Genomic DNA, 20,768 nt, shown 5'->3' on the forward strand with positions numbered 1-20,768 from the left:
TGGCTTAAGAAACTGGGGGATAGGCATAAGGCTGTCATTAGTAAAGTTTGTCAAATATTGTTTGAGTATTTTTATAAATAAAAATTGTATTTATCAGACATGAACAAATCCAAAAAGCTTCCATTTTCTGAAGTTTGGATGAAAAATTAAAAAAAAACAATTTTTTATTTTTGGAACTGAAAACAAGAATTGTTCAGTTTTCTGTGTCATATACTTCTTTTCTTTTCCACCACACCGTCTGCCCTCCTCCCATTTTTCCTTCCCTCAATCAGTCCCTCAAAATAAAACCAAAACACAAACTGTTTCATTATAAGATATTTTTCAATTGAAAAATTCAATTTTTGTTTAAATATTTTTATAATTTTTGACCAGCTGATTATTATTTTACTGGACATATATTATTAAGGAATTCATCCTCTAAACTATGACATTTTATGTTTTTGTTAGTCTTTATAAATTCTTAAGAGTCAGGAATAGATACTTAACAGAAACTAAATAAAATTCTGTATCAAAATAGTACAACATCAGCTCTTTTCTGATCTGGATGAGCCCTATAAAAAGGATTGAAATTAATTTACAAGATAGACATTGTAAAATTAGAGCCCATATTTCAATGGTTAGGAAAAGAAAAATAGATTTGAGGTGAGAGGCTTAGACATAAATAGAAAATAAGATGTTCCTTATATTATTGCCAGAAAATATAGTGTTCAAGAAAAATAGTTGCACAAAGACCTTCATGTCTTCTTGAAGGAAAACCTGACACATCTGATAGTAGAGAAAATTTTTAATTCATGCATGTTCACCCCATTTCTCTGGGTTTTTTTTGTTGTTGTTGTTCCTTTGTGAACTTTAGTGTCCCCTGTTTTTGACATGATTAAATCATCAGGCATGCACAGAGACATGCATGTTGAAGAATGCTACTTACATGAGACATACTTAAAAGTGATGTATTATAAGGCATTTTTTATAAGCTCCTTCTCCAAAAAATCCCTTTGTGTTTGTATATCACATACTCCAAGTCCTTCCTGGAAAATACGGCCCTTGCTGTTGACTGCAATGAACCCATAATAGAGGGAAAATGGAAAGGGACAGCACTGATCAATGAAAGCTTCACACTATCACTTATATTGCCAAATAAATATTCCATGAAAATGGAAAATTCTTTAATAACTTAATCAATGTGACAGTATTTTCATTATGAAACCAACCTAAACATTGTAAGCAAAGTAATTTATTCTAATTTAATCCATTCATTGGCCGGAAATATGTAGATTCCATGCTCCTAAAAAACTTATTTCCAGATATAGAACTGCTACTCAGTTGTATTCTGTTTTAGTATTCTGAGAGGTGAGATTTGGTGTCTTAGGTTATTAAAAGAAATTACCAATAAAAACCCTTGAAAATCTCTTGAACTTTTTAATTTCTGAGTCTCTCATTCACAGTCCTAAGTGGTTATGTTGAAGCATATTATAAGCCCTGCTCAAACCCTTTATAATCAGATGTATATAATCTAAAGATAAAGTTAAAAAAAAACCAACAACACACCACACCACCAACCTCACACAAATTGTCAGTTAATTCTGTATCACTATTTTGCAGGTTTTCACCGAAGTTTCTACTTTTCCAGTTTCTAAATGAAAAAAATATATTTTCCTCTACTTCTTCATATAAGTGCTACTTCTCTCTGTAATAATACCACACGCTCTTCTGAAAGATATAGTAGGTTTTGCTCACGAACTCTCATGTTACCATATACATGTTTTGTTAGTCTTTAAGGTGGTACTAGATTATTTGTTGTTTTTTAAATTTTTCCAGATTATTAAAGTTTAAGATATCCAATTTATATCAAGTTTTATATATTTCTGCTTTGCTTACTGTAATAAAAATTAATATTTTGTGACCGTCTTTTTTCTCTGTTAGGCATTCCTCCTTTTTTCTTTCCAAATTTCTACTAATAGTATCTAAAAGTATCCAAAAGCCATCAAAGTTGATGGAATGATTCCTATGAGCTCAATGTCCATGGATTAGGGTTGTCTAGAAAACAAGTATTCTGACTGACCAAAAAAAGAGAGAGAGATTTTGGAATTTATTTTTGGTCCACATTGGAATGAAACTAAGACTTTCAAAATTATTCAGACGGAAGAGGGGAGAGGGAAAGAGAGGTTTCAGAGTAGCCAAATATTTAGCACATGAAATAACAATGTAAGATCCTCACACTAAAATGCCAGTTTTGCCTAATTCAGGGTAGAGATTTGAATACACATCTTCCATATCCTAGAAAACTGTTTTATTAACCAGGTATAGAGCTGGTCTATCTCAGGCCCAGTTAATATTTAACCATTTATACAGAGTAGAACTACTCCAAGAGACACTTAATCGATAGCCTAGCAGAATTTATAAAGAAATGACCAAACAACTTAAGGCTGTGTGTCATCTTTTCTTTGAAACTCCTTACTGCAGTTACCAGGGGTATGTCTACACTACAAAGTTAATTCGAACTAACAGACGTTAGTTCGAATTAACTTTGATAGGCGCTACACTAGCGATCCGCTAGTTCGAACTTAATTCGAACTAGCGGAGCGCTTAATTCGAACTAGGTAAACCTCATTCCACGAGGACTAACGCCTAGTTCAAATTAAGTAGTTCGAATTAAGGGCTGTGTAGCCACTTAATTCGAACTAGTGGGAGGCTAGCCCTTCCCAGCTTCCCCTGGTGGCCACTCTGGGCACCACAAGGGAAAATCGTCTGCCCCCCTCCCGGCCCTGGAGCCCTTAAAGGGGCACGGTCTGGCTATGGTGCCCGTGCCAGGTGCAAGCCTGCCAGCACCCAGCCAGCAGACCCTGCACCTGGCACGGCTTGAGCCAGCCACTCGCTGCCCCCCAGCCCTCCCCCTCTTCCCGGGACCAGGCTGGCGGCTCCCGGGAGCCTGCCCAGGTCCGCAAGAGGCGGGCGCCTGTCTGGTGTAGTGCAGACATCATGGACCTCATCCATGACCTCCGCACTAGGCACAGGAAAGTGGCCGTCTAGGGCAGGAGAGCTGCCAGCCTGGCCACCCAGGAGCAGGTTTGCATGAAAATCAAGGTGGTCCACAGAGACCCCTGAACCTGAGCCCTGAGCTTAGAATGGCTGTACGGGTCAGACCAAAGGTCCATCTAGCCCAGTAGCCTGTCTGTCAACAGTGGCCAACACTAGGTACCCTGGAGGGGATGGACCGAAGACAATAACCAAGCCATTTGTCTCATGCCATCCATCTCCAGCCTTCCACAAACAGAGGCCAGGGACACCATTTCTACCCCCTGGCTAATACCACTCCATGGACCCAACCTCCATGACTTTATCTCACTTCTCTTTAAACTCTGTTATAGTTCTAGTCTTCACAGCCTCCTGCAGCAAGGAGTTCCACAGGTTTACTATTTGCTTTGTGAAGAACAACTTTCTGTTGTTAGTTTGAAGCCTGCTACCCATTCATTTCCTTTGGTGTCCTTTAGTCCTTCTATTATGGGAACTAATGAAGAACTTTTCTTTATGCACCCTCTCCACACCACTCATGCTTTTATAGACCTCTATCCTATCCCCCCTCAGTCTCCTCTTTTCTAAACTGAAAAGTCCCAGTCTCTTTAGCCTCTCTTCATATGGGACCTGTTCCAAACCCCTGATCATTTTAGTTGCCTTCCCCTCTCCCACCTTCTCTCTTCCCCTCTCCCACCTCCTTTTCCCAGTCTCCCCGAGTTTTGTTCAATAAAGAGAGTTTCTATTTTTGAACACACGTGTCCTTTATTTTGCACATCAGGAAGGGGGGCTAGGGAGGGGTAAGTGGAAGGAGGTGAGGGAGGAATGGGGTACGAGCCCCCAATGGGGAGGACTGGGCTGGCTCTGCGGGCTCTTTGGGGTGGAAGCTCTCCTGAAGCCCCTTGATTGACCCCCCCCCCTTGATGGTAGCCTGCAGCAAGTGCAGCCGGGCTGATGGCCGAGTGCTGTGATGTGCTGAGTGTGGGCATTCAGGGCACTCCAAGCCAGGACTGCTTTGCAAGTGGGGAACCCCTGAGAACTGTCTGTCCGGGGTGGGGGTTGGGTCCCTTTAAGCACAGCCCTCAGCTAGCCTGAGACAGCAGCTCCATGCTCTAAGTCCTAATCTGATGTCCTGCCGGCACTGCTTCCGGCCATACTTAACCTCCGTTCAGGGTCCACTCAGTGTGGACATGTTAGTTCAAATTAGCAAAATGCTAATTCGAACTAATTTTTAAGTCTAGATGCGCTAATTCCAATTAGCTTAGTTCGAATTAACTAATTCGAACTAAGTTAGTTCGAATTAGTGCTGTAGTGTAGACATACCCCAGGACAGCAGCATCCAGATGGAATCCCTCTTACCATTTCTGTAATGGAACCACACTTCTATAGCATGTCGGACTATCAAACTAATGCAAGAGAATTGATTTCTTCCCCCTTGAGCCCATCACATCTTTTATTTTTGCAGTGAGAAGAGATTATCCCAAGCCTATGTTTTCTTTTTATCTTGAGTATAAAATGGCAACTGATATGTTTTGCTAAGATGGGTCTCTTATGTTGCGTATCTTATGTTGATCTAATTTCGAAATAGTTTATTTTGACATTTGGCGCTGTCTACACAGTACCAAATTTCAAAATAAACCACTATTCCAAAATGTCCCTTAACCCGCATGGAATGAGGATTACAGGGACGTTGGAATAGTGAGATATAATGGGCTGGTTTAAAAGACACAGAATAGCTATTTCAGGATACCTCCAGTATTACAAAATAGCGCCGCAGTCTAGACATAGCCTTAAATATTTTACCTGTCTTTCAGTTGCTTCTATTTCACCATAAACCTCAGCCTGGACCAAGTCACACAAGAGATCCACTTCCTGGACAGTATTGTGCAAATAAGTGATAGTCACATAAACATAGCCCTATATAAAAGCCTACAAACCACTATACTTACCTACATGCCTCCTGTTTTCATCCAGAACACATCACACAATGTGCCATTGACAGCCAAGCCCTAAGATATAAGTGCATTTGCTCCAACACCTCAGACAAACAGCTACATTATCTCTATCAAGCATTCTTAAAACTACAATATCGTCATTGGAAAGTGAAGAAAAGATTGACAGAGACAGGTGGGTATTCAGAAGTTATCTACTCGAAGATAAACCTAACAAAGAAAGTAACAGAATACCACTGATCATTACCTACAGCCCCTGGCTAAAGCTTCTCCACCATATCATCAAAGATCTACAACCTATCTTAGAGTATGTCCCCTCACTCTCATAGACCTTAGGAAGCAAGTCAGTACCCCCAATTTGAAATAAATACTCACTACCAAGTACATACCACACAACAGAATCAGTAATTCAGAAACCAATCCTTGCAACAAACCCTGATACCAACTCTGTCAACTTCTTACTCAAGTGACACCATCATAGGACCTAACCACATCATCCACACCATCCAGGGCACATTCATCTGCACATCTACTAATGTGCTTTATGCTATCATGTGCCAACAATGCCCCTCTGCCATTTACATTGCCTAGACCAGACTGTTTCTATGAAAGAATAAATGGACACAAATCAAGACATCAAGAACGGTAACATTCAAAAACTAGTAGGAGAACACTTCAGCCTCACTAGACAGTCAATAACAGACTTGAAAGTTGCCATACTTTACCAAAAACTCTTCAAAAACAAATTCCAATATGAAACTGCAGAGCTGTAATTCATTTTGCAAATATGACAATACTAGACTGGATCTGAATAAGGACTGGAAAAGGCTAAAGCACTACAAAAAGTAAGTATTCCTCTTTTGCTATTCACACCTCATCAACTATTGGGAGCGGACCATATTCAGCCTGATTAAATTGACCTTGTTAGCATTGGTCCTCCACATAATAATGTGACACACCCATGTTTGCATGTGTATATATACCTTCCAAAATGAAATTTCCTCTTTCTGCATCTGACACAGTGGGTTCTAGCGCCAAAAGCTCATGCCCAAATACATTTGTTAGCCTTTAAGGTATCACAGGATACCTCATTGTTTTTGCTAATACTGTGCAACTATGGAGCCTTTATTTCTGGAGAATTTTGCCCTCAGATAAAAGTAAATGATTCCTTTAGTTGGGGGAGCATGCAAGTTCTGATGTGGAATGTCAATATCAGATACAGACATGGTATTTACTGGTGGAAAATGAAAATCTAGACATGATATATAGATGTAGATATATAAAAACATGATATTTATATAATCAACTACATGTGATCTATCTGTCTATCTATATCTATATCTATATCTATATCTATAGCTATAGCTATAGCTATAGCTATAGCTATAGCTATAGCTATACACACACTTGATAGGATATGGGATAACCAAGTATTAAAATTATTAATAGCAATTACTTCAATTTGGGTTTCGGTATTTTAGTAGCCTCTGCATACATTTAAAGAAAAATATATTGATTGTAGGTATTTTAACTTTGAATATTAATACCTTTTGAGACTATAGAAATATAAAAACATTACTGAGCAAAATTTCAAGAACAGCACATTTGTAATTATCGGGAATTTTAAAATACTTTTGATAATTGTGCACTAACAATTGCTAGATATTCTCCTGTACCTAAACAGTGTGTTAAATTTCAAAAGAGAAATTAAACCAAAGGTTTAAGAAAGAGGATAGTCATATTTAACTATGAAGCCACTGCCATACCTCCAAACAATTAATATGAACTATGTTTATACTAGCTAGATCTTTTTCAGCAGGTCTGGTTTTGTCTATGAGTATGTCTGGACTACATAGCTGACAGAGGCATGTAGATTAGGCTACCCGACATAGTCTATGAAGTGGGAATTTAAATAATCCCCGCTTCATTAAAATAAAAATGGCTGCCGTGCTGTGCCAGATCAGCTGATTGTCAGCACAGCGAGTGAGTCAAGACGCGGATCTGTCATCAGGGGAAGCCTTTGCTGACCGATCCCTTACGCCTCATGAAATGAGGTTTACAGGATTGGTCGGCAAAGGCTTCCCCTGCCGACAGATCTGCATCTTGACTCTCATGCTGTGCCGACAATCAGCTGATATGGCACAGCGCAGCGGCCATTTTTATTTTAATGAAGTGGGAATTATTTAAATCCCTGCTTCATTGACTATGTCGGGTAGCCTAATCTACATGCCTCTGTCGGCAGAGGCATGTAGTCTAGACTTACCCTCTGTCAGTTTCACATGATTGAAAGATTAATTGCTCATTTTTTCCACAGTTCTACTTACTGCCACATTATGATCTCTTTTGGTAGTTTGCAGATGGATATATATTTGGGCCCTGATTCTGCAAGAACATCCATGCAAGTTGACTTCTATGCCCTTCCATGCTAAATTACAAAACTAGGACCTTGTCCAGTAGGCTGCAGTATTTTAATTTTTGATTCTACCATTATGGTTGAAACCATCACAAATTTCAAACCTGAACTGCACCAAAACTCAGTAGTTGGGAGTCCTCCTGGGTCAATGTTTCAGCCCAGTTCATTAGTTTCAGAGTATAAATTTGTTCTGGCAGAAACTATGTATATTTTTGTATACCATATAACACTATTAAGCCCTGACTCTAAAAGGAACCTTGTATTGTTATTTTAATTAAATAATAATTTTTTTTCAGTAGACAGGAAGGGTATGTCTAGACTACATGTCTCTGTCAGCAGAGGCATGTAAAATAGGCTACCCAACATAGTCAATGAAGCAGAGATTTAAATATCCCCGGCTTCATTCAAATAAAATGGCTGCCGCACTGTGCTGTATCAGCCGATCGTCAGCACAGTGCAGCAGTCAAGACACGGATCGGTCAACAGGGGAAGCCTTTGTCAACCGCTCTCTTATGCCTCATGAAATGAAGTTTAACAGGAGCGGTGGACAAAGGCTTCCCCTGTCGACTGATTCACGTCTTGACTGCTGCACTGTGCCGACAATCAGTTGATCTGGCACAGCACGGCGCCCATTTTTATTTTAATGAAGCCGGGGATATTTAAATCCCAGCTTCATTGACTATGTCGGGTAGCCTATTTTATATGCCTCTGCCGACAGAGGCATATAGTCTAGACATACCCTAAATGAGAAATTTTACTGAGGATTTATTTGGGCATGACCAAGTACAATAAACAAGTTTAAAAATGGATAGTAAAGTTAGGTGCCCGGATCTACATTCAGGAACATAAATAGGTAGCTTCATTCTGGGTCTAATCTAAAACCCACTGAACTATACAGAAAGACTGCTACTGATGTCAGTGAGTTTTGAATCTGGCCTTTTCAGAAGAAAGGAACATTGAAATGAATGGGAGTTACAAATGCTCAGTCCTTGGGGGAAACAGGAAATTAGACTATTTAGGGTAAAAAAAAAGAATTTGAATGGCTGGCTTTTGACAGTTGGATTGGAAGATGTTAACCCAACTGTCTAAAATCTGTCTGATGTTAAATGATAGTTTCTGCTCTCAAATGCAGAGTACAGGAATGAAAGAATTATATATTGGTTAGCTGTCACTGTACTATATTCCCCACAGTTCTATTTACAAAGAACCAAGAATTGTGCTGGTACAGAGAAGATCAATAAGAAGACTCTTTTCAATCTACCAGCAAACTTTGAAGTTAGAAAAAAAGACTATATTGCTTTTAAGCATTTGTGACAGTTTAACTAAGATGTAGCAACAGGTAGAGAAAAAGATAGGGAGGAACTGTAGTGACTGCCCTGGGTAGCAAAGAGAAGGAGAATAAGTCAAGTGCTGAAGAGTTACATGAACCATATAGTTTCATCCTTCAGAGGTTGAAAAGTTCAGGGCCATTAGCTATTTTCTTCTGTTGATGAGCAAAAGAAAGATACAGAATTCCTGTCCAAACAGATTTTTCTCTTTATTGGCCTAACAGCTTGATCTTCAACTGTGAAAACATAAAATAGTAATGGGCCAAGGAGTCAGAAACCATGAAATCTTTAGCCTTGAAAAGGAGATTGTTAAACCTCTAAAACCCAGACTCCGAATTATTTTAACACATCTTAAGGGATGCACAGGTCAAATGGTTAGCAAAAATAGCTCTCAAAATGAGGTGTTCTGAAGCAAAATCACTTCATACATTCCTGTAGAATATTTGTTTCTCTTCATGCAAAATTTCTCACACAAGCATTAGATGGTTCCCTGTAGCAGATCACACAAGCAACACACAGAGCTGAATTTGTTGTTGAGATTTATTTTTCTTTAACTCTTTAGGGAAAGAAGTCTTTGATCAGATCAGAAGTCAACTATCTAGTTTAAAAAATAAGGGCTAGATGGTTCCATTTAAGACACCTTAGTGGGCATGATATGAGAGCTCCAAGAGTTATACTTAAGGACACACAATATTTTTCTGATCTATATAGTGTATGAAGGTAGACACATGGAAGGGCCACAAATCACCCTTCAAGGGTCAGGGAAGAGTGGTAACAGAAATTCTTCAATGTTAGAAGGAAGTGCTTTTGTAACCAAAGAGATGGCTATTGTCTGCCCTCTCCCACACCTGCCTTAAAGTTTGTCTTAAGTTGGCTCTACATGAACAAGTCTTGCTGAACAAGTAGCAAGCTGAGCATTTGTGACTATTTCTTTTAGTTTGGAAAGCTCATGCAGTTAGAGCTTTGCATTTTTATTGCTCATTTATTATTTATCTAGCTTCATAGAGGTACAAAGTATTAGGCCTTAGCAAAATGAGATCATATCCTCAGCACTAATGTTTATGGACATGGGTCTGCAGCAAAATATTAACATGTTTATTATACCATTTGGGGGAGCTGTTTCACTGTGATTTCTTCCTGTTAAAAATGCAGCTCCATTGTAGCCACTGGGTGTCAGTGATAATGAGTCAGGGGATGTAAGGCTGAGCTCAGAAGTGCTGATGTGACTGAAGGGAAGAAGCTGACAAGGTAGGACCTGCCTAACAGCTAAAGAGCCATGTAGTGAAGGAACTGTGAGCGAACTGATATCCCTGAGCAGGAAGTGATCTAAAACTCAAAAAGAGGAATCCTACAAAAAGTGGAAACTAGGTCAAGCTAGAAAAGATGAATACAAACAATAAAAGTATGTGTGTGTGGGGGGGGGAGAGGCAGATAAGAAAGGCAAAGGCACCAAATGAGCTCAAATTAGCTAGGGTATGTCTACACTGTAGGGCTAAAATTCAAGTAAGCTACGCAACTTCAGCTATGTCAATTGCGTAGCTGAAGTCAAAATAGCTGAACTCAGCTTTTGGTGCTGTCTACACAGCAGGAAGTCCAAGGAAGAACACTCTTTCTTCAACTTCCCTTGCTCCTTGTGAAATGAGGGGTACCATGAGTCAGAGTAAGAAGTCCTCCAGCTCAACATTATTTTGAAATAAAATAACATCAGTTATTCCAAAATAACGCTGCTGGGGAGATGTACCCCTAGAAACATAAAGGCTACGTCTACACTGGCCCCTTCTTCGGAAGGGGCATGCTAATTTTGAAAGTGGGAATAGGGAAATCCGTGGGGGATTTAAATATCCCCCGCGGGATTTAAATAAACATGGCCGCCGCTTTTTTTCCGGCTTGGGGAAAAGCCGGAAAAAAGCATCTAGACTGGGGCGATCCTCCGGAATAAAGCCCTTTTCCGGAGGATCTCTTACTTTGAAGTAGGAATAAGAGATCCTCCGGAAAAGGGCTTTATTCCGGAGGATCGCGCCAGTCTAGACGCTTTTTTCCGGCTTTTCCCCAAGCCGGAAAAAAAGCGGCGGCCATGTTTATTTAAATCCTGCGGGGGATATTTAAATCCCCCACGGATTTCCCTATTCCCAAGTTCAAAATTAGCATGCCCCTTCCAAAGAAGGGGCCAGTGTAGACGTAGCCAAAGGGAAATAGCAAACATCCTACAAATATAGAAGCAAGAGGAAAACCAATGTCAGTGTTCCCTCTAAACTGAGTGGCAGCACAGCTTCACAGGTGATTAATCAGCCCTGTCCACTCAGAAGCCCAGAGCTCCATGCACAGAGCTCACTGACTGGACATGGCTAATTAATCATCTGTGAAGCTGTGCTGCCCTGCAGCTTAGAGGGAACCCTGGTCAGGGTAGGCCAGGTACCCAATGAAGAGGGAAAAACAATGACAGAAATGTGGAAATGGTAGAGGTCCTTAGCGGCTTCTTTGTTTCAGTTTTTACCAAGAAAATTTGGTGAGTGCCACTGAAAATAAGGTAGGTTCAAAAGTTAAAATAGGAAAAGAACAAGTTAAATTACTTAGAAAAGTAAGATGTCTTCAAGTCACCAGGGTCTGATGAAATGCATCCTAGAATACTCAAGGAGTTGATTGAGGAGATATCTGAGCCCTTAACTATTCTCTTTGGAAACTCATAAAAGACAGGAAATATTCCAGAAGACTGGAAAAGGAAAAATATAGTGCCCATCTATAAAAAGGAAAATAAGACCATGCAGGAAATTACAGACCAGTTAGCTTAACTTCAGTACCAGGAAAGATAATAGAGCAAATAAGTAAGGAATACGTTAGCAAACGTTTAGAAGATTATAAGGAAATATATAAAGACTTTTTAAAAATGCTCTTTAAAAAGATGAAGTAAACAATTTGGCATTAGATTCCAAGTAGCTGCTTATGTTCTAGTTATTTTTGCAGTATAATGTAAGAATAAGTAGTAACAGGTAAAGCTCAGAATTCATAGATAGTGATCTTGTGGAAAGGATGAGAGGTAACATTCATACAATATGACTTTACAGTCTTGAACCCCAGTACATGTGCAATGGGTGAAGTGAGTAATCACATCAAATTCAATGAGACACTCACATGTATAAATTAAAGTATATGCACAAGTGTCTGCAGAAGCAGATCCCTAGATCATAGATTGTGAGGAAATATTTATGTTGCTAAATTGTGAAATGCAATGCATAGTGAAAGGATTTCTGACCTCTCCTGGCACCTGCCTGCTGTCTCTAAAAGCTGGACTATCCAGTCTCTTTTCAAGAGGCACGCCAACTAGAATGGGGAGAACACTATACAGCTTTCCACTGACAATAGCTGCTACTGGAAAAAAGTAATGATCCTTCAGACTGGGGACTCTAACCTTCTAGGACATTTTGATTAGTCCTAAGGTGGACTGGAATTTCATGTTGTTACTTGTCTTATGCTGGTCCATTTTCTCATCCTTAATTGTGTATCAAAAGATCATAAGCTTCAAGTACAATGTACGCTGTGCTGATCAGAAATAGAGATCCTTGGAGTGGTGAGACTTTCTAGATTTTGTCTGCTAGCATTAGTTAATAAATATTCTGGTTTTGAAATATAACATTAAGAGGCAATACTCCTAAACATTGGAGAGCCTTTCACAAATGCCCCCGTTGGCTGACTATATGTTCACAACCTCTCTCTTTGGCATGCAGGTGGCATCCACCTCTTTTGAGCATCCCCTACCACTGATGATTTCTTTGGTGGATCTTCAGTGACTCAGCCTTCTGGCATGTCTCTCTCATCACCTGTAGATGGAACAAACACACAAACCCCTTCAAGCATATACAGGCTTTACTTCCTGCCAAGGCTTTCTCCCTGGAGACACTGCTCTTTCTAGCCATCCAACAGGGCCTAACATGATGCCCTCCATTGGTGTGTCTTTTTTGGCAGCCCTCCCTAAACTCAGTTGCAAACCAGAAAATCAGGGCCTATCACAGTACCCTTATTTGGTTTAACAAGGTTCCGGCCTCTGTCCTTGTTTGGCCCCACAGCCACCCAGGAGTATTTCATTCCCCCAGTCTTTGGCAGCCCTCCCTGAGCTTAGTCCTGCCTACACAGAGCTTTCCATAGCCAGGCTGTCTTCCAGCCATTTAGGAACCTGGTGTACCCTCTTCCATCTAGGCAGCAACTGACTGCTTTGCTTCTATAGATCTTTTTTATGTGCTCCTCATCCTGATTGGCTGTTCCAGCAGTCCCTCTGATGGCCTACTGCTCTTGCAGCCACTCTAAGCCACCTGGAGGACTATTCCTTTGAACTTTTCTGGGATGCAGTAAGGCAGGGACATAAGGCCTCCGGCAGGGACTTTCTGAATCTAGTGTATCCCATTGCAATTCTTTACTCATGAAAGAAGTCCTACAGTCTTCAGTTTTAGTACCTGCATAACTAAACACTCAATGGTGTAAGTAAAGGCTGTGCAATTTGGGCTTAAGGCCTCGCTGCTGCAAAGGCTTACATACATGCTTACTTTTATTATCATGAACCATTCCATTGACTTCAGTGGCACTGCTCATAATAGCAAAGTTAAGCATGGGATGAAGTTTTTGCAAGATAAGGGTTTAAGGCAATGGCATAAACATCATATAGGACTAGTTACTACTTAGGTAAGCCAAGAATTCATTCGGCTCATGTTATTTCCCTTAAAGTTTCAGCCTGAGATTACATCTACATTGCAAATGAAGAGTAAAATTATAGCATGTGTAGATGTATGAGAGCTAGCTATAATATAACTACTGAGTGCACTAATAGTGATCAACCTGTGGTAGCACAGGCTTCATTGTATGCTAGCTGCCTGACTGCCTGAGTAAGTATGCAAGGTTCCATTTGGGTCTGTATGGCCCATACTGCTGCATCTTCACTGGTACTGAGAAACTCATGCTAGCTACATTAAATATTTCAGCATGGGTACATCTAAACTACATGGCTCCATCGACGGAGCCATGTAGATTTGTTGTTTTGGCAAAGGTAAATGAAGCCGCGATCATTTAATCATTGATCGCGGCTTCATTTAAATTTACATGGCTGCCACACTGAGCTGACGAACAGCTGATCAGCTGTTTGTCCGCTCAGCGCGCTAGTCTGGACGCTCCCCTGCCGACATCAAAGCCCTTTGTCGGCAGCCCCGGTAAACCTCATCCCACGAGGAATAACGGGGCTTCCGACAAAGGGCTTTGATGTCGGCAGGGGAGCATCCAAACTAGCGCGCTGAGCGGACAAACAGCTGATCAGCTGTTTGTCGGCTCAGCGCGGCAGCCATGTAAATGTAAATGAAGCCGCGATCATTTAAATCGCGACTTCATTTACCTTTGTCTATGTGTCTAATCTACATGCCTCTGACGACAGAGGCATGTAGTTAGACACAGCCCATGTGCAGACATTCTCAAGCTATTATACCTCCAACTGCAGTGTAGATAAACCCTCAGGGGGATATGAAGAGGTTAAGTTCAACAACATTAGTAAGAATTCACGAAGCTTCTAATATCAGATCCTCTATTGAATTAAGTAGATTGCAATCATCAAGAAAATGTTTCTTTTTATCTGTATAAAAATAATTTGTATACATTTGTACAGGAAATTAGTAAAATGTGTATAGGTCATTAGTAGTTATTTCACCAATGATCTTCATCTCCAAAAAAAGTAATGGAATACGGGTTGACATTTATTTAAATGAAATCAAAAACCTTTTTTACACACTGAAGTTAAAATAGAAATTCACAGTGAATTCTGGAACACATATGTCATAGAACATCCCTCCAAAATCCTTCATAGCTCTGATAGTTAAACTAATTTGTGAAAATGCCTTTTTCTTAACTTCTATGTTTTAAGAATTATCATTAATGTTCCTTTAAAAAATTCTAGATGGCACTGGCATATGCCTCAGACTAGATAGTTTGTATTTGATCAGTACTTTCCCATAGGTTAGTACTATTAATAATAATTATTAACACTAATATTTTATAAGAAGTCTGATATGGTATTGCAAATGTCTTTAAATATATGAAATAAATAAATACGTTATATATGTTTTCAATAGTGCATATTAGGAATGATGTATTCTGTGCTTTTCTGACTGCTTGTCATTTTCTAAACAAAGATGTAGGATTATTAAAACAATAAATAAACAGATGATCAAAACTCAGCAGCCTGTAGTACACAAACCACAGAACAAATGTATTTTTTTAAATATATGAATTTGAGATACACAAGCTGTGCTCTCATAATAAACCATTAAATGTGACACTTTGCCCCCTCATAAAGCACATCCCCTTGCTTCCTAACTATCTCCTACTACAGATCTCTCACAATGTGTAGACTGGAAGATGAAGTTCCAACTTTGCACACTCCTACTGTTCATTTGTATTACATCTTAACCATGGGAGGTCAGACGCTCTTGTTAGAGAAGATAGACATGGCTTCTGCCAGTTGACCAAAGTGTTTTTCCCCTCCCCATTAGTATTAGACATTCTTATCTGGGTTAGTTATTTGTTTGGTTTTCATCCAGGTATTTATTTGCTTTAGAATTTGGTGACAGCTGGGTGACAGCAATGCCAGGTGCTAATGAGGAGGAAATATACAGTTAGATGTCTTTGGCATACTGATGGCATTTGATGCCATGGCATCTTATTATCTTTCTGCAACACAGACGCTAAACGGGGGATACAATTGAATGTTATGAAAAGCGGCATATTGAGAGCTTTCAGGGAGGAGAAATAGCCGCATTTAAGTCTTTTGAGCTCTCAACAAAAGTAAACTATATGGAACCAGCTTAATGCCATTCCATTGATCATGCCATGTAGCACAGCAGGGATTTGTAATACCTTATGGTTGACTGTGTTGAAAGCAGCTGATCCTGCTGTATCTGTGTGTATATTTGTACTTTATCTTTGATCATAAGGAAACGGTCACCTAGTACATATTCCCATGTGAAACAAGCTGGGAGGCATTTGGTATATTAAAAGAGGACAGGTAGACCTGTGGGACCTTCGATGCTAATGTGCATATGATTTGTTTTTTCAGAAAGAAGAGACTGGTGGTCAGTTACCAGCACTGTTAGGTAGCCTGTTACTGTTTCACCAGGCCTTAAAGAAAAAGTTACTTCTTATACATGAAGCTTCAAAAGCTACCCTTCTCTGAGGAAGCCATATGTCAATCAGCACTGACCTCATTTGCCTTTTTCAGTCACTGAGGCAGCAGTGTTCCATGTGCAGACATGGGCCAAGTGAATTAAAAGCCCCTGTGACTGCATGGTAGTTTGCTTTTCTCTGTGCTTATTTTGTGTTCTTTGATCTGAAAAAGGATCTCTGAGGGGTAGTGCAAAGGGTACCTCAGGTATGATTGGGAGGCGAGCAATGAGTAGTGAATTTTGATAGTTTTTAACTGGATAATGAATAAATTAGATCAAAGCCTGGGTGGTGGGTTCCATGGGGGAACACTGTCTAATGAGTCCTGAGGTACAGACCATGAGCCTATTCATGAACAGAGGTTGGATCAGATTACTCCCAGGCTCAGCTCGTTTCCCAGCCCCTCCAGGGCTTTAGATCCACCTGTACGACAATACTACCCATCCAAGAACCCTCCCGATGCCCCACAGTGTAATAGAATCACTAGATCCCCAGCCTGATCCAGTTCCGGTTTCTTTCCCAGCCTTGCCCAAGCCCTTGTCCTTTCATTTCCCTGATATTGCTCCTGCTATGTAACTTACCTGCTCAGCCTGGCTTCGTGTTTACCCCCCCCCCCCAAACCACTCAGGTTTGACCTTTGGTCTATAGTTGGCTTACAGCTGGGCTACGTCTACACTGGCATGATTTTCCGAAAATGCTTTTAACGGAAAAGTTTTCCGTTAAAAGCATTTTCGGAAAAATTGTGTCTAGATTGGCCGGACGCTTTTCCGCAAAAGCACTTTTTGCGGAAAAGTGTCTGGGACCAATTTAGATGCGGTTTTCCGCAAAAAAGCCCCGATCGCCATTTTCGCGATTGGGGCTTTTTTGCGGAAAACAGTACTGTGCTGTTTACACTGGCCCTCTTGCGCAAATGATTTGTGCAAGAGGGCTTTTGCCCAAATGAGAGCAGCACAGTATTTCCGCAAGAACACTGATGATCTTACATGAAATCGTCAGTGTTCTTGCGGAAATTCAAACATCCAGTGTAGACAGCTGGCAAGTTTTTCTGAAAAATCAGATGATTTTGCGGAAAAACTTGCCAGTCTAGACACAGCCCTGTGGCTTGTCTATGGACTCTAGCCAGCGGGTTTGACCTCTGGCCTTCACCTAGATTCTGGCTATGGTACTAATTTTGGCATGTCTATCGACTCTGATCTTAATTTTGACCTTGACCTGTCTGCAGATTTCGGTTCCAGACCTAAGTTTGTCCCAATCCCCAACCTATTTGTGGTTTTCACCTTTCCAATCAGTAGCCCTGATAACCAGGTGTCATAATCAGGAGTGGAGACAAGCACCTGGTGACTAAGGGGTTAATTCTGTACCTAGCAAGGTATCGGGTGGTCAGCCAATAACAATGCAGGTAGGAATTTCAAACTGGAAAAGAGGGCTTTTTCTATCTCTTTCCTTTGTTTTGAGATTGAGAGCAGTTTCTCCCAGATATTGAGGGAGATGTCTCCAAAAAAGGACTTCTTTAAATGTGTAAGTAGGGAAAAGTTTAAATAGTCCATCAGGATTTATTGTTTTCCTTGTTTGGGGATTTAGAAATAATGTCTGAGCTTGCTAACTGTTCCCTTTTTCTCTTTTGTAACTAAGCCTTCAGCCCAGGGACTTTCCCTGAATATCTATATCAGTGGTGATAGAAATGTAGCCATGTTAGTCTGGTGTAGCTGAAACAAAATACAGGACTATGTAGCACTTTAAAGACTAACAAGATGGTTTATTAGATGATGAGCTTTCGTGGGCCAGACCCACTTTCTCAGATCAAATAGTGGAAGAAAATAGTCACAACCATATATACCAAAGGATACAATTATAAAAAAGAACACATATGAAAAGGACAAATCAAATTTCAGAACAGAAGAGGGATGCGGGGGGGAGAGGGGGAAAGGTAAATGTCTATGAGCTAATGGTATTAGAGGTGATAATTGGGGAAGCTATCTTTTAATGGGTAAGATAACTGGGGTCTTTGTTGAACTGTCATTCATGCTAAAATTCGACACTCTATGTGTGGGTCTCAACAAAGACCCCAGTTATCTTACCCGTTACAAAGATAGCTTCCCCAATTACCGCCTCTAATACCATTAGCTCACAGACATTTACCTTTCCCCATCTAATAAACCATCTTATTAGTCTTTAAAGTGCTACATAGTCCTGTATTTTATATCAGTGGTGGCTCTCTCCACTTAGACAATTTACTATGCTTGCAACTGTAGTTTTGTTTTGATAATAAAAATTTTGTTTCTTTTTTTTTCTAATTAACCAGCATTGATTGATTGTTGTGTCCTTAGGACTCAGTGCCTCATTACAAGGGCAGAGTCCATTGCTGTCTGTGGATTCCCTCTGTTTTCCCAACTCCAAGTAAAACTGAGGCTGAGAGTGCCGCGAGCTCAGAGACTCGTCGGGCTGAAGTGATCGCAAGGAGAAAGGCAACTTTAATAGTGAGAGTCTGTAAATCACAAGTTGCGAGTGGTTCAAATGGTGGACGGGTAAGAGTGTCCAGTACGAGGATAAGGTCCCATGGTTCTGAGATAGGCCTATGCGGTGGGTAGAGATTGGAAATACCCTTAAAGAATCTCTTCGTAAGTGGATGAGAGAAGACAGAAAAACCCTCTATTGGAGCGTGGAAGGCCGAAATCGCCGCCAAATGTACTCTAGGGAAGCGACTGCCAAGCCTTGCGAATGTAAATGGAGTATATAGTCTAGGATGCATTGGATATGTGCTTTGAGAGGATCGGTGGTTTGTGATTGGCACCAAGCATAGAAGTGACGCCACTTGTAGAGGTAAGATCTCTGGTGAGGAAATACTGGGAATAGAAGCCTCTGCCTCGGAACTCGGAAGGAACCACTTCTACCGCACCTATGGTAAGTAGGTGCATGACCTCCTGACGTAACAGAAATTCGTGAGAAGGGTCACTGAAAAGGGACGGGGATGGAGGGTTGGTGGGAGGTAGAGTAGAGAAGGGAATGGTGAGTCCAGAGGTTATGATCTCCCTGACCCAACGGTCCGTGGTGATGGCGAACCAACGGCGGCAATAAGGGTGCAGGCGGTGGTGGAAAAGCTTGGTTACTCGTGATGGAGACTGCAATAGGGAGATGGTACGCAGACCCTCGACAAGCGCGTCAAACTTGCTGCTGAGGTTGTTGTTGATTCTGATGCTTATTAGGCTGCTGGCAGTGACGCTGGGGGCGCTGCCTTTGTTTATGTTGGTCGTAGGGCCTGAAGCGCTGGGTGGAATAATAATAATAAGAAGGCCTTTGTCTGTTATACGGCCATGCTCTCCTGCACCTGAAAGGCGGAGTGTACATTCCGAGGGTTCTTAACGTGGCAACAGCCACACTGAGGATGGCCAACTACTCCGCCCAACTTGCTAACCACGACTTCGATAATTACTCGAAGTTGGTGCCTTTGATACAACATCTGCCAGACTCCAAAAGGGATGTACTAAAATCCATTGTGCAGGAGAGTTATACAGCAGCCCGTAATGCACTTCAGATATCTCTGGATATTGCCGACTTGCTTCCCGCACTACGGCGACATCTGTCATCATGCGACGTGCCTCTTGGCTCCACCTTGCTTCTGTGCCAAAAGATCTACAGCCCAAGGTGGAGGACCTTCCATTTGATCGAGCCTCCCTGTTTGCCCAGAACACGGATCAAGTGTTCCATTCCGGAAAAGGCTACGAAGCGCATTTCTTAAAGCCGGGAGAGCCGGGCATGTTTAGTGCGGCGGTCTCCGGGGGAAGAAAGAACTTGAGCTGGTCGGAGCGGCCCTCAGAGGTTATAATGGCAAGAGAAACTTTTTTTATTATAACTATTAACTACTAACTAAGGGTATGTCTACACTACAGCGCTAATTCGAACTAAGCTAATTCGAACTAACGGATCCAGACTAAAAAACTAGTTCGAATTAGAGTTTTGCTAATTCGAACTAGCATGTCCACATTAAGTGGACCCTGAACCGGGGTTAAGGATGGCCGGAAGCAGTGCCGGCAGGGCATCAGAGGAGGACTTAGAGCGTGGAGCTGCTGCCTCAGGCTAGCCAAGGGCTGTGCTTAAAGGGACCCGACCCCCACCCCGGACAGACAGTTCTCAGGGGTGCCCCACTTGAAAAGCAGTCCTGGCTTGGAGTGCCCTGAGTGCCCACACTGGGCACATTACAGCACTCGGCCATCAGACCGGCTGCACTTGCCGCAGGCTGCCATCTGGGGAGAGGGGGCAATTGGGGGGCTGCAGGAGAGCTTCCACCCCCAGAAGCCCTCAGAGCCAGCCCAGTCCGCCCCATCAGGGGCTCGTACCCCATTCCTCCCTCACCTCCTTCCACTTACCCTTCCCTAGCCCCCCTTCCTGAAGTACAAAATAAAGAAAATGTGTGGTCAAATATAGAATCTCTCTTTATTGAACAAAACTCGGGGAGACTGGGAAAAGGAGGTGGGAGAGGGGAAGAGAGAGGGTGGGAGAGGGGAGGCAACTAAAATGATCAGGGGTTTGGAACAGGTCCCATATGAAGAGAGGCTAAAGAGACTGGGACTTTTTAGTTTAGAAAAGAGGAGACTGAGGGGGGATAGGATAGAGGTCTCTAAAAGCACAAGTGGGATGGAGAGGGTGCATAAAGAAAAGTTCTTCATTAGTTCCCATAATAGAAGGACTAGAGGACACCAAAGGAAAGGAATGGGTAGCAGGCTTCAAACTAGTAACAGAAAGTTGTTCTTCACAAAGCAATTAGTAAACCTGTGGAACTCCTTGCTGCAGGAGGCTGTGAAGACTAGAACTAGAACAGAGTTTAAAGAGAAGTGAGATAAAGTGATGGAGGTTGGGTCCATGGAGTGGTATTAGCCAGGG

This window comes from Pelodiscus sinensis, chromosome 1 (assembly GCF_052426305.1).
Source record: "Pelodiscus sinensis isolate ZL-2025 chromosome 1, ASM5242630v1, whole genome shotgun sequence".
In the NCBI taxonomy this organism is placed as follows: Eukaryota; Metazoa; Chordata; order Testudines; family Trionychidae; genus Pelodiscus; species Pelodiscus sinensis.